The following is a 12567-nucleotide window of genomic DNA, read 5'->3' as shown; positions in this document are numbered from 1 at the left end:
GCGTGGAGAGAGAGCTAGAGGAGGCGCAGGTATTTTCGTCAGGACAGACTACCACTCCTCGCCTCTCTCACTTACGACGACTTTACAGGCCGTCGCTGTGTCCGTGCACGTGCGTCATCCATTGACTGTATGTTCACTTTACTTGCCCCCCCCATGATGCTCTTGATGAAGCGTCCCTCACCGACCTTCTTACACAGCTCCCCCAGCCATTCATTATTTGGGGTGATTTTAATGCCCACAATGTGCTTTGGGGCTCTGCAATTACCTGCCACAGGGGTAGAGCAATTGAGAGGCTTCACCTGTCATCCTGTGCCTACTTGCTCAATGGAGGACAGAGTACTCATTTCTGCACGGCGACTGGGTCATTCTCTGCCATTGATCTCTCGTTTTGCTCTCCAGCTCTTGCCGCCAGTGCTCGCTGGGAAGTGGTCGCTGACTTGCACGGCAGTGATTATTTCCCTATCTGGATTCACCTGCCAGATGGCGTGGGTCCCGAAAGGAGACCACCACGATGGGTGCTCGGTGGAGCTGACTGGACGCTTTACAGCCAGTTGGCCCAATTCGAACACTGTGCGAATGTTGAGATGTGGGTGGATCATATTACCCACACGGTCCACCACGCCGCTGCTGCGTCCATTCCACAGTCCGCAGGCCACCAGAAAAGGCCACCTGTGCCTTGGTGGAGTGCCGCCTGCCGCTCTGCAATCAGGACCAGGCGTGTGGCTCTGCGTCGGTTCAAGTGTCGGCCGACTGCTGAGAATCTTGCAGCCTTTCGGGTGGCGAGGGCAAGATATCGCCGCATTATTCGTGAGAGCAAGAAGAGGTAGTGGCAAACGTTCCTGAACACCATTAATCGTTCCACCAAAAGTTCCATTGTGTGGGAGACCATCCGGAGAATTTCTGGCAGAGGAGGGAGGTTCCCCACAGCTGCTGTAATGACTAACAGCACTCTCCACACAGAGCCGCGAGACATTGCCCAGACTCTGGCAGCGTATTTTGCCACCGTTACTGCAACAACCAGTCAGGATCCAGGTTTCCAGCGCCATAGAGCGCTTGCTGAGAGATGTAGTCTGAACTTCCAGTCCACCTCTCCTGAAGCTTACAACTGCCCATTTTCTATGTGGGAGCTGGATTCTGCATTGTCTGGAGCTCGTGACACATCCCCTGGTCACGACAGGATCCATTACAGTATGCTATGGCACCTCACAATGCGCAACAGAGAACTCCTCCTCGTACTTTTTAATGACATTTAGGTGTCGGGTCACTTTCCTGACGCGTGGCTGAGGCAGTTTTAATCCCTTTTCTAAAACCTGGGAAAGACCGCACGAGCCCAAGTAGCTACCGTACTATTGCCCTCACTAGTTGCATAGGGAAGACCTTGGAGCGGATGGTCAACCCCCGCCTTGTCTGGATGTTAGAATCCCGGCAACTCCTTAGTCGCTTTCAGTGTGGGTTCAGGAGGTTTCGTTCCACCTTCGATAACCTTGCCCTCTTGGAGGCGGCTATACAACAAGCTTTCCTCCGCCGTCATCACCTTCTAGGTGTATTTTTCGACATCGAGAAGGCCTACGATACCACTTGGAGGCGTCTCATCCTGGCGCAGCTTCACGAATGGCGTTTTCGTGGTTGCCTTCCTCTTTTTATTCAGTCTTTCCTCTCGCCACGATATTTTAGATACCGAATTGGTGACGTCATGTCTGATCGCTTTGAGCAGGAGAATGGTATCCCTCAGGGTAGCGTTTTAAGTGTGACTCTGTTTGCCATCGCTATTAATAGCATTACGTCCATAGTGAAAAGTCCTGTCCAGTGTTCTTTGTTTGTGGATGATTTCTCTTTGTTCTGATCTTCTTCAAGCCTTGCAACGACAACTCGTCAGTTGCAACTTACGATTAGGCGGTTGGATGACTGGGTGCAGAAGAGTGGCTTTAAGTTTTCCACCGAGAAGTCTGTATGTGTTCTTTTTACCCGTTCTCGTTCGATTTTAACCTTTCCTGAGTTGCGCTTGAGGGACACTATTCTTACTTTTAAAGACACGGTGATATTTCTGGGACTCATTTTTGACTCGAGGCTCACGTGGTTACCTCATCTTAAAGACCTCAAACGGCGGTCGCTTCAGGCTTTAAGTATTTTAAAATGTCTTAGCCACAGTACATGGGGAGCTGACAGGACTTGTCTGCTCCAGTTTTACAGGGCGTTTGTGCGATCTCGGCTCGATTATGGGTGCACGGTGTATGGGTCTGCGAGGCCTTCTTACTTAAAGATGTTGGACGTTGTGCACCATGAAGGGCTTCGGCTGGCCACTGGGGCATTCCGAACTAGCCCCATACCAAGCCTCTGTGCAGAGGCTGGTGAACCACCACTTCATATGCGGCGACGGCTACTTACAGTGCTCCAATCGTATAAAACTTTGTCCACACCTTACACACCTGCATACCATACCGTTGCTCAGCCTCCTCTGGCACGGTAATTTCATAACCGGCAACGTGCGACGCTGCCCTATGGGATTCGCGCACAGGATTGCCTCGCTGCGATGTCTGTGGCTGGTCATCGTGTTTTACGTCGCGGTTGGAGCAGATCTCCACCATGGCTCCTCCGGCGACCCAAACTTATTTTAGATTTGACTCGTTTTAAGAACGAAGGCACGCCAGATTTTACATTCCAGTCACTGTTTTTTAACATTTTAGATGTGCATCACGGTTTCACTGTCGTTTACACGGATGGCTCCAAACAGGAGAATTTCCTTGGCTGTTCTGTGGTGTTCCCTGATGATGTTACCCGGATTCGCCTCCCTGCTGAATATACCGTTTTCGCAGCGGAGCTCCACGCGATCCTGAAGGCACTGGAGCAGATGCATCGTGTTCGGGGCGATCGATTTCTTCTCTGCTCCGATTCTCTTAGTGCCTTACAATCACTGCAGAACCTATACCCGACTGAGGAGATGGTCCAGCTGATACATGACCAACTGTACTTGCTCCAACAGCGGGGTAAAGAGGTATCCTTCTGCTGGGTGCCTGGTCATGTCGGCATATGGGGCAATGAACAGGCTGATCGGGCTGCCAAGGAGGACTGCAGAGAGCAGGATGTGGTCCAGTGTCCTATCCCCTTGCAGTCAGTCATCGCTGCACTCCACAGGAAGTGCATGGAGTTGTGGGAGGACGAATAGCTGGCGGTAACGGCCAATAAACTGCGGTCGCTAAAGTCAACCACTCGGCCGTGGCGTTCCTCCTGCCGGTTGCTCAGGCGGGAAGAGGTGGCCCTCACACGTCTTCGGATCGGGCACTGTCCTCTCACACATAGCTTTTTATTACGGCGGGAGGATCCTCCGTTTTGTGATGTTTGTGGTGTGCCCATCTCTGTCCGGCACATTTTAACAGACTGCATTTTATACCGTGATGCACGGGCAGAAACACAAGTTGATGGGGATCTACCTTGTGTTTTAGCTAACGATGAGGCGTGTGTGTCTAGGGTTTTTAAGTTTTGTGATGTGTCTGGACTCTGGCCTAAATTTTTAGGCTGGAGGTTTTAGTGTGTTGCAGAGTGGCTGACTCCTCCCTTTTTTCCTTGTGGTCAGTAAGCCACTTCCATCTGCTACATTGTTTTAGCTCCCTCTACCATTTTCTTCCTGTGTTGTCCATGTTTTACTGCTGACGCCCTGCTTCATCCCACGCTTCGGTGTGGGTGAGCTCATTTTTTCAGTGATTGTTCCCCGTGTTTTATGTTCCGTTTTATGTCAATGTTCTGAGTTTTTTTTTTTTTTTTTTTGTCTTGACACCCGCCTCACTATGATACTACAGGGACGCTGAAGACCTTGCTGTCGTGCGCCCACAAACCCCTCTACCACTACTCTACTACTACAACTGAAGAATTTTATTTTACCTTTTCTTTCTACAGGCAATACAACAGTCACCAAAGACATATACTGACCATTTTATATCTAAATCTGTCAAACAGCTGACGACTGTTTACTGTTGTCGAACTATATGAGAATTTATACAACATCAAGTACCCTTTTGTTTCAATACAATACTTTTAGTGATAGTTTTAGTGCAAGCATGAGATGAAATATAATTTAATATAGTTGTGTTATGAAGTATAGCAATATGCAGGTGGTTGTTTGTTCAGTATGACGAAATGTGTTATCTATGTCAGCGGTAGTGCCATGGCTCTGAGCACTATGGGACTTAACATCTATGGTCATCAATCCCCTAGAACTTAGAACTACTTAAACCTTACTAACCTAAGGACAGCACACAACACCCAGCCATCACGAGGCAGAGAAAAATCCCTGACCCCGCCGGGAATCGAACCCGGGAACCCGGGCGTGGGAAGCGAGAACGCTACCGCACGACCACGAGATGCGGGCAGGGTAGTGCCATGTCTTCTCTTTTCTTTTTTTAACTGTTGCTGAATTCCCCTCGTCCCACATGGAAGTGAGTGATTTAGAGTCTGTAGTTTAAACTTTCTGCTCTTCAGCCAAATGGTTTTAATATGCACAAATTGACACAATACACTTACGAAGGTGTGCTAGTTACTTATGTCTCGAAATTACTTAAAAATACTGTTTACATAATAAAATACAAGAGTACGTTAATCTTTTCTTTCTTCTAATACAATAATAGTAATAGTACAAACTAAATTAAAAATATGCCGCAGAAAACGGGAACATATTAAGTAGAAGAACTGGAAGCTCATAGAAATTTGAAGTACTTGCGCTGGGTGACAGTTTATACATGGCGAAAGGCTATAGACTATCTACTATAGTAGAGTGTGGTTGTAAACAAAATACAGCAGTCCGGGAGGTTGTAAATGTGTAGATGATAGCAGGTGAAGGAGGCTGGAGGCATGAAGTTTTGGAAACAGAAATGGGAATAGGGAACTGGGAAATGGCATGCTATCAAGTGGAAAATAAACAGAGAATACGGGGAGCTTTTACTGTGAAGAGTTAAAACATACAGTGTGTAAATATCGGACTCTATTTCAGTGTCTGGGAGAGGTGGATGGTTGTAGTTGCGATAGGGAAAGACGTGGTTTGTGTTCAGGTGAAGGGTTGCTGGTATCTGTCAGTATAGGCACGGCAGCGTAGCAGGATCGGTAATTAAAGGGGAAACAATGGTACTGATGAAGCCGAGTTCGTAGTGAATGATAAATGAAGATGTCGTAAGTAGATGAATTGATGTTAGAGATTTTTGAGGTGGTAATGCATCCATGTAAGGAAAGTTACACAAATATAGAAGACCCTAAAGAGTGCATGACTTTCAACAATTGGGATGTAGTGATAAAACTGTGGTGGAATAGATAACGAAGCAGTATAAATATAGAAAGGAATAAATTTAATCTAGGCTTTATAAGAATGTACGGTAGTGAAGGGTCATGATCAGTGGTTCAGCAGCCTAGTAGTGTTGGTCTACTGTGTACTTTATGTTGTGCAACGTACTTTTTTATGTTCGTTGTCGATCGTTGAGGAAATTTTCTTTGTCGTAGAGCGGTTGTGATGGCTAAAAGAGTATAGGAAAAGAATTTTGATTAAGGAAATGAGGTTTGTGCCAGTCCATGGTATGAAGAAAGGAAATAGGGAAATATAGAAATATAGAAATGAGGATGGAGAACACTGATGTGCAGTAGAACTGTGGTGATAGGAAGTATAAATATCGAAATCCATTTGATTGTCTATCAGAGAAAGTCGTTTGAGTGTCCTTTGGAAGACGATATATGGTGTGTGCGTAGGTGTAATGTGAGTTGCAGGGGTAGAATGTTAGTAACTTGGCTATATACCACATTCACCACATAATGAGAGTGTAGGTGATAAGTAAAGAGAAATCTCGTTTTTACGTCGAGAAGTAGAAGCATCTTTACTGACAACAGCAGAAACATATTTCATCACATGCTGTATCCTCGTAATATTACGATTCTTTCATTATCTGTCTCAGTAAGGAAGGTTTTCTTTCGTAGCTGAAGGCCAAATTAAGAGGTACTGCAGTGACATATTCTACTTTAAACAACTTAGTGAATCTCTAGTAAAAGTAAATTGTGCAGTGTGTAACCACGAATTACTTTTTAGGGTGCAGTAGCAGCTGTGCTGTTAAATGTCAGCTGTAATGTGTAGTGTAAGACAGATTACACAGAGGAGACGAAAGTCATACGATACATCCTAATAACGTGTCGCACATCCTTCTGCCCAGAGCAGAGTAGCAGCTTGACGTGGCATGGACTCAGCAACTCGTCAGAAGTCCCTGGTAGAGGTGTTGAGCCACGCTACCTTCATAGCCATCCATAATTGCGAATGTGTCGACAGTACAGAATTTTGTGCATCAACTGATCTCTCGATAACGTCAAATGAGATGTTCGATCGGATTATTATTGAGACCTCTGGGTGGCCATATCATTCGCCCGAATTGTCCAGAATGTTCTTCAAACAAGTTTCAAAGGACTGTATCCCCCTGACATCACATTATTATTTGGGAACATGAAGTCCATGAGTGGCTGAAAATAGTCTCCGAGTAGCCGGACAAAATCTTTTCCAGCGAATGGTTCTACAGTTGGATCACAAGATCCAGTCCACTCCACGTAAACACATCCCACACCATTCTGTACCCACCATGAGCTTGCACAGTGCCTTTTTCACAACTTGGGTCCATGGCTGCTTGGCATCTGTCACACACGCGAACCCTACCTTCAGCTGTTATCAGCTGAAACATCTTGTAAGTAGCCTGTTTAGGTTTTTTATTGGTAACGCCACGTAGCGCTCTATATGAAAATCACTGACTGTGCTGTGTGCAGTCTGTGGCTGGTTTGCATTGTTGTTCGTTATTGTAGTGTTGGGCAGTTGGCTGTTAACAGCGAGTAGCGTTGCGCAGTTGAAGGTGAGCCGCCAGCATTGGTGGATGTGGGGAGAGAGATGGCGGAATTTTGAGAGCGGACGATCTGGACGTGTGTCCATCAGAAAGAGTTAATTTGTAATATTGAATATTGGATGATATATATATTATGACTTTTGAACACTATTAAGGTAAATACATTGTTTGTTCTCTATCAAAATCTTTCATTTGCTAACTATGCCTATCAGTAGTTACTGCCTTCAGTAGTTAGAATCTTTTATTTAGCTGGCAGTAGTGGCGCTCGCTGTATTGAGTAGTTCGAGTAACGAAGATTTTTGTGAGGTAAGTTATTTGTGAAACGTATAGGTTAATTTAGTCACGGCCATTCTCTTGTAGGGATTATTCAAAGTCAGATTGCGTCGCGCAAAAAAATATTGTGTGTCAGTTTAAGCACAGTCATGTATAATTTTTCTAAGGGGACGTTTCATATGACGACCCTTAGCCGAGAATACCTCACTGGAATCTTCTGTTTTTTTCTTGTAGTTTCTGTAATTAGTGTAGCTATTGTTTATTGCTAGCGCGTAATTATAGAGAGAATTTCCTTTATAGTTGTAGTTTTTCATTGTTGTACAGTAAAACAGTTGTGGCATGCATGCAGATTTGCACCAAGTATTTCGCAGCTGCGCTTGCAATTAACTATATATTATTTTCAGTGCTATGCTAATGTGTTTTCTTATTTTGCTCTTCAATTTGTGCTTTTCTGTGTTATCGTGTGAAATATTGTGACAATAATGGCGTGTGAAAAACGTAATACTAGGCTCCAAAGTAAACTAAGAAATGACAGTGAAGACGAAAGCAGTGTGTTAGCGCCACCGTGTAATGAATTAACTTTTGTTCAACATAGTAATTTGGTAATTGTGCATAGGGAAATGGAGCGGGCTGCAAATAATGGTGTAGACAGTGAAACAATTAGTGAACATGTAAGCATTATCGATCGATCGGTCGGCAACAGCTCGCCTCAGGAATCCGAAATGACAGGACACAATCTTGCATATACTGTAGATTCAGGTTTTGCGTCCTCACCGTTTTCTCAGATAAGTCAACACACATTTTCTGCTTTTCAAAATGCGAATATTGCCGGTTCAAATGCACTGTCGAATAGCACTGAGAAACATGTTTCAGACACTAGTGCATTGTTATTACAGTTAATACAACAAATGGGAGCCCGCATCTCGTGGTCGTGCGGTAGCGTTCTCGCTTCCCACGCCCGGGTTCCCGGGTTCGATTCCCGGCGGGGTCAGGGATTTTCTCTGCCTCGTGATGGCTGGGTGTTGTGTGCTGTCCTTAGGTTAGTTAGGTTTAAGTAGTTCTAAGTTCTAGGGGACTGATGACCATAGCTGTTAAGTCCCATAGTGCTCAGAGCCAACAAATGGGACAAAGGCAACAAAAATGAGTCACAACGCTTGAACAAAATCAGAAACAAATGGGACAAAATCTTCAAAAGTTAGACACAATGGAGCAAAATCAGAGACAAACACAGCAACAGCTTCAAAAGTTAGACTCAATAGAACAAACGCTTGAACAGACACGTGAAGGTTTAACTGCTGAGTTACTTAAAATCGAATCGAAATGTCAAAAAGTCTGTAACGACGTAAAAACACAAATTTGTCAGCATTTTCAACCTATTCTTTCGCAACATGAAAATGCATTACAGAATCACGAAGCAGCCATAAAAGAACTGCAAACTATTGTTCATGAAAATCACGACACATTGCAAGCTAAAATTGACTCAGTTGCATTTACCGATTCGGTTACGCTACTTGCAAAAACTCAGGAAAACTTAAACGACACAGTAGATACGATTTCAACACAAATAGACACTATGAAACTTGATTCAGAAAAACACACTGAAGAAATCTGTTCACTATCGGAGAAAGTAGCCGAACTTTCGGATCAGTTCACTAACTTATCTACAAAGGTAGATGATGATCTGAATGACACAAGACCCGTAGCCTTCACTGACACAGAAGAGTATGAACAAATTAGAAAATTCAAAGAAAATCAAATCAATACACAGTACAAAAGAGAAATCCGGGAAGTACAAGATCAGTTGACGCAGGTAATACAAGAATTACATATTTCAGAGGACACTCGCTCTCGAATACGGGAAGAGGGACATAGAAACACGGAACAGCCAAAAAATAATAGCGCGAGGCACTTCGGAAATTATGAAAGAAATTGGCAAGGTACACCGAATTTTGAGATGGAACCGCCGAAACGAAGCAACAATGACCGATATGCGAGTTGCTGACATGATGATTTTAACTATAAGCTGTTTATTACTACACGTAAATTCAAAACAGTTAAGAATTCTGGCAACGACGTTCATCCACAAGCGTGGCTTCATCAATTCTCTCATTGTTTTCCTCCCAACTGGTCATTAGAGCACCGATTAGAATTTATGTGTGGCTATTTAGAGAATGAACCAGCTGTAAGAATGCGATCCGTCATTCGTGATTGTCACAGTTAAGGAGAATTTTATCATGCCTTCCTCTCAGCATATTGGTCTCAAGCTACACCAGACCGAGTAAAATATAGCATCATAGTGATGAAACATTTCGAACAATCTGAATTTTCCAGTCTTGTGAAATATTTTGAAGACATGTTGCACAAGAATCACTACCTGTCAAACCCATACAGCCCCTCAGAACTCATCCTCATTTGCTTAATCAAATTGCCTGAACATTTACGACATATTATTTTGGCAGGACGTTGTAAAGACGACATAGAAGCTTTTCAGGGACTCTTACAAGAATTGGAAATCGACACTGACAATCGCGGGACGCGAAAACAGGAACACAACAATTACAGGTCACATCCATCACAATTCCGCAATGAAAGAAATAATAACTGGACACGACAAGGCTATTCTTACAACGTAAATTGTGACCAAAAGAGACACCACTCGTATGACAACAGCTGGCTGAGTAGTAATAATTACAGAGAAAGTTCGCATTTACATAGTAGTGAATATGACAGAGACAATCATAGAAACAGACAATATGGCAACCAGAACTATTATTATCACGAGAGACAGAATACCTTCAGACGCAACGGTCCAACGTGCAGTGTTAATTCCGGGAGAAATTCTCCATCACTTAACCAACAAGAAAGAAACTACAGGAACTACCGACATACGATATAATGATAACGACAGACCTGAATTTCATCAGAACTGGCGGGATTCAAACAGGGCTTGGCCCTCTCGGCAAGGTGAATTTGTAGAAGTTAGGTCTCCTAACCCCCCTGCGGGTTTGGGGGTAATAATAGGCCCACGGTATTCCTACCTGTCGTAAGAGGCGACTAAAAGGAGTCTCAAACGTTTGGGCCTTAATGTGATGGTCCCTTCTTGGGTTTGACCTCGATTTTTCCAAATTTCCGTTGTTAGTGCGTGCCATTTGGGGAAGGACGCCTTACATGGTGTTTTTCTTTTGGTCCATCATGCGCCACAATCATGCATGCTACCTATTGTCGTGTGGCGGGATTTACACCCAACGTCTTCTGGGTTGCCTCCTTCTCGTCTTGTGTGCAATCCCCTTCTTAGCGCCCTCGACAACTGTGGACCAATTGAACACCTAAAATCCAGCATGGTAGCCAGTCCGTTGTGGTGGGGTCGTCATGTACCCTCTTGGTGGTTGCCCCCTGACCATGCAGGGATCGCACTACAGATGCCAGAGCTGTTTCCTCCCCACGCATGCCAAGGAGTATGTGCCCATCTTGTCTGGGGCACAGGGACTCCGGGCAATGCGATGTCGGCCAATTACCTGTTGCTTTGGCTGGGTGGCGCCCTTCGGGAGAGCCCTCATTCAGAGTAGGTCGCATCTGGGCGGATGTGGCGCAGTGAAGCGCAATAAATCACACCAAGCCGTTGGTCGCACGGCCACCAGCGTGTCTGAGCACGGCAGAGTTGACTTTGATGCTGTGCAATATGACCCTCAGTCGTTCCCCTCGTTGGCTGCACCGTCGGAGGGATGCAGATCTAGTGCCAAGCAGGAGCCTTACATACCACAATACCTTGTCGGCAGCAGGACTGATGGTGACTCCTTTCTCACGACGAATCCTCTGTTTTTTGTGGAACATCTGGAGGATAAGTTTGGGGAAGTGGCGGGGTTGTCTAAAATGAGGAATGGGTTCATCCTCCTCAAGACATTCTCCCAAGCCCAGTCACGAGCATTGCTCTTGTGTGATAAGCTGGGTGACGTCCCTGTTACCGTCTCTCCCCACAGCAGCTTAAATATGGTCCAGGGGATTATTTTCCATCGTGACCTATTGTTACAATCCGATTACGAGCTGAGAGCCGACTTGGCACGACATGGTTTACATTTTGTCTGTCGTGTACATAGAGGACCCAAGACTAACAGGATGGCCACCGGTGCCTTTATCTTGGCCTTCAACGGTGCTGTATTGCCCGAGAAAGTCAAGGTAATGGTTTACCGTTGTGATGTCAAGCCATACACCCCTCCCCCGATGCAGTGCATCCAGTGCTGTAAGTTTGGGCATATGTCCTCCTGTTGCCCACCCAGCGCCACATGTCGAGATTGTGGACGCCCATCTCATCCCGATTCTCGAAGTGCGCCTCCGCCTGTATGTGTCAACTGTGGGGAGCACCACTCTCCATGTTCGCCGAATTGCCCCGTTCTTCATAAGGAGTGGAAGATACTGGAATTTAAGACCCTGGACCGGCTTACTTATCCAGAGGCAAAACTGAAATTTGACAGGTTGTATCCTGCTTTCCTTCGAACATCTTATGCTGCAGCCACGTTATCGTCGCCCTCGCGAGCGGCGGTTGTCGCCTCATCTGTGCCGCCTTCAGTGGGACCTCAGGGACGTGCATCTCTGTCTGCCCCCCTCGTGTCTGGGGGCAAGCCTTCCTCTGTTGCCCCATTAGTAGTTGGGGGCAAACCCTCTTCTGTTGCTCCCCCCACACTTACTTCGGGACTGACATCTGCTCCAAAACTGGGGGGCTCGATCCCTTCCCCTCCTTCTCCGCCGGCGTTGCCTCAGCCGGTTCCTCTCTCAGAGAAGGGGTCCCTCGGGACTCTCACTTCCTGCGTTTCTTCTCCTACCCAGCCGGATGTCAGCCAGTGGCTGAAGGTTTCGCCACCTGCTGGTCATAGGGCTTCTGCGTCGTCGTCAGCCTCCGACGGTCCTTCAGAGAAGCTCTCCCAGCCCTCTAACCCTAAGGACAGACGTGAGAAGAAGGAACAGAACGTGTCCAAGAAGAAGGACGTTCCGGCGGTTTCAGTACCGCCTGCTGTAAATAGTTCTGGCTCCGAGGATGAGGTGGAGATCCTCGCCTCTGCCGCAGATCTCGCCCTCATGGAACCCTCGGGGGCCTTTCCTGTGGACGCAGCTGACTCTCCCCCAGTGGCGGCAGTTGGCTCTGAGGCGCCATCTGCCTCTCAGTCGCCTTCACGCCCTCCCAGTCCCTTCCTGCTTCCATTCCCCAGTGGAACTGCGGCGGTTATTTCCGCCACCTGCCTGAGCTCCGGATGCTTGTGAGTGTTTCCCTGTTCTCTGCATTGCTCTGTAGGAAACTTGGTTTCCAGCAATGTGGACCCCCGCAATTTGCGGTTATCGGGGATACTATAAGACCCTCGCTGCCTGTCAATGGGCGTCAGGTGGGGTTTGCCTCTTTGTTCACCACTCTGTAGCTCGCCAGTACCCCTTCTGACGCTTTTAGAGGCAGTCG

This window comes from Schistocerca americana, chromosome 1 (assembly GCF_021461395.2).
Source record: "Schistocerca americana isolate TAMUIC-IGC-003095 chromosome 1, iqSchAmer2.1, whole genome shotgun sequence".
NCBI lineage: Eukaryota > Metazoa > Arthropoda > Insecta > Orthoptera > Acrididae > Schistocerca > Schistocerca americana.
The sequence above is the reverse complement of the archived record's forward strand: the minus strand, read 5'-3'. Positions refer to the sequence as shown.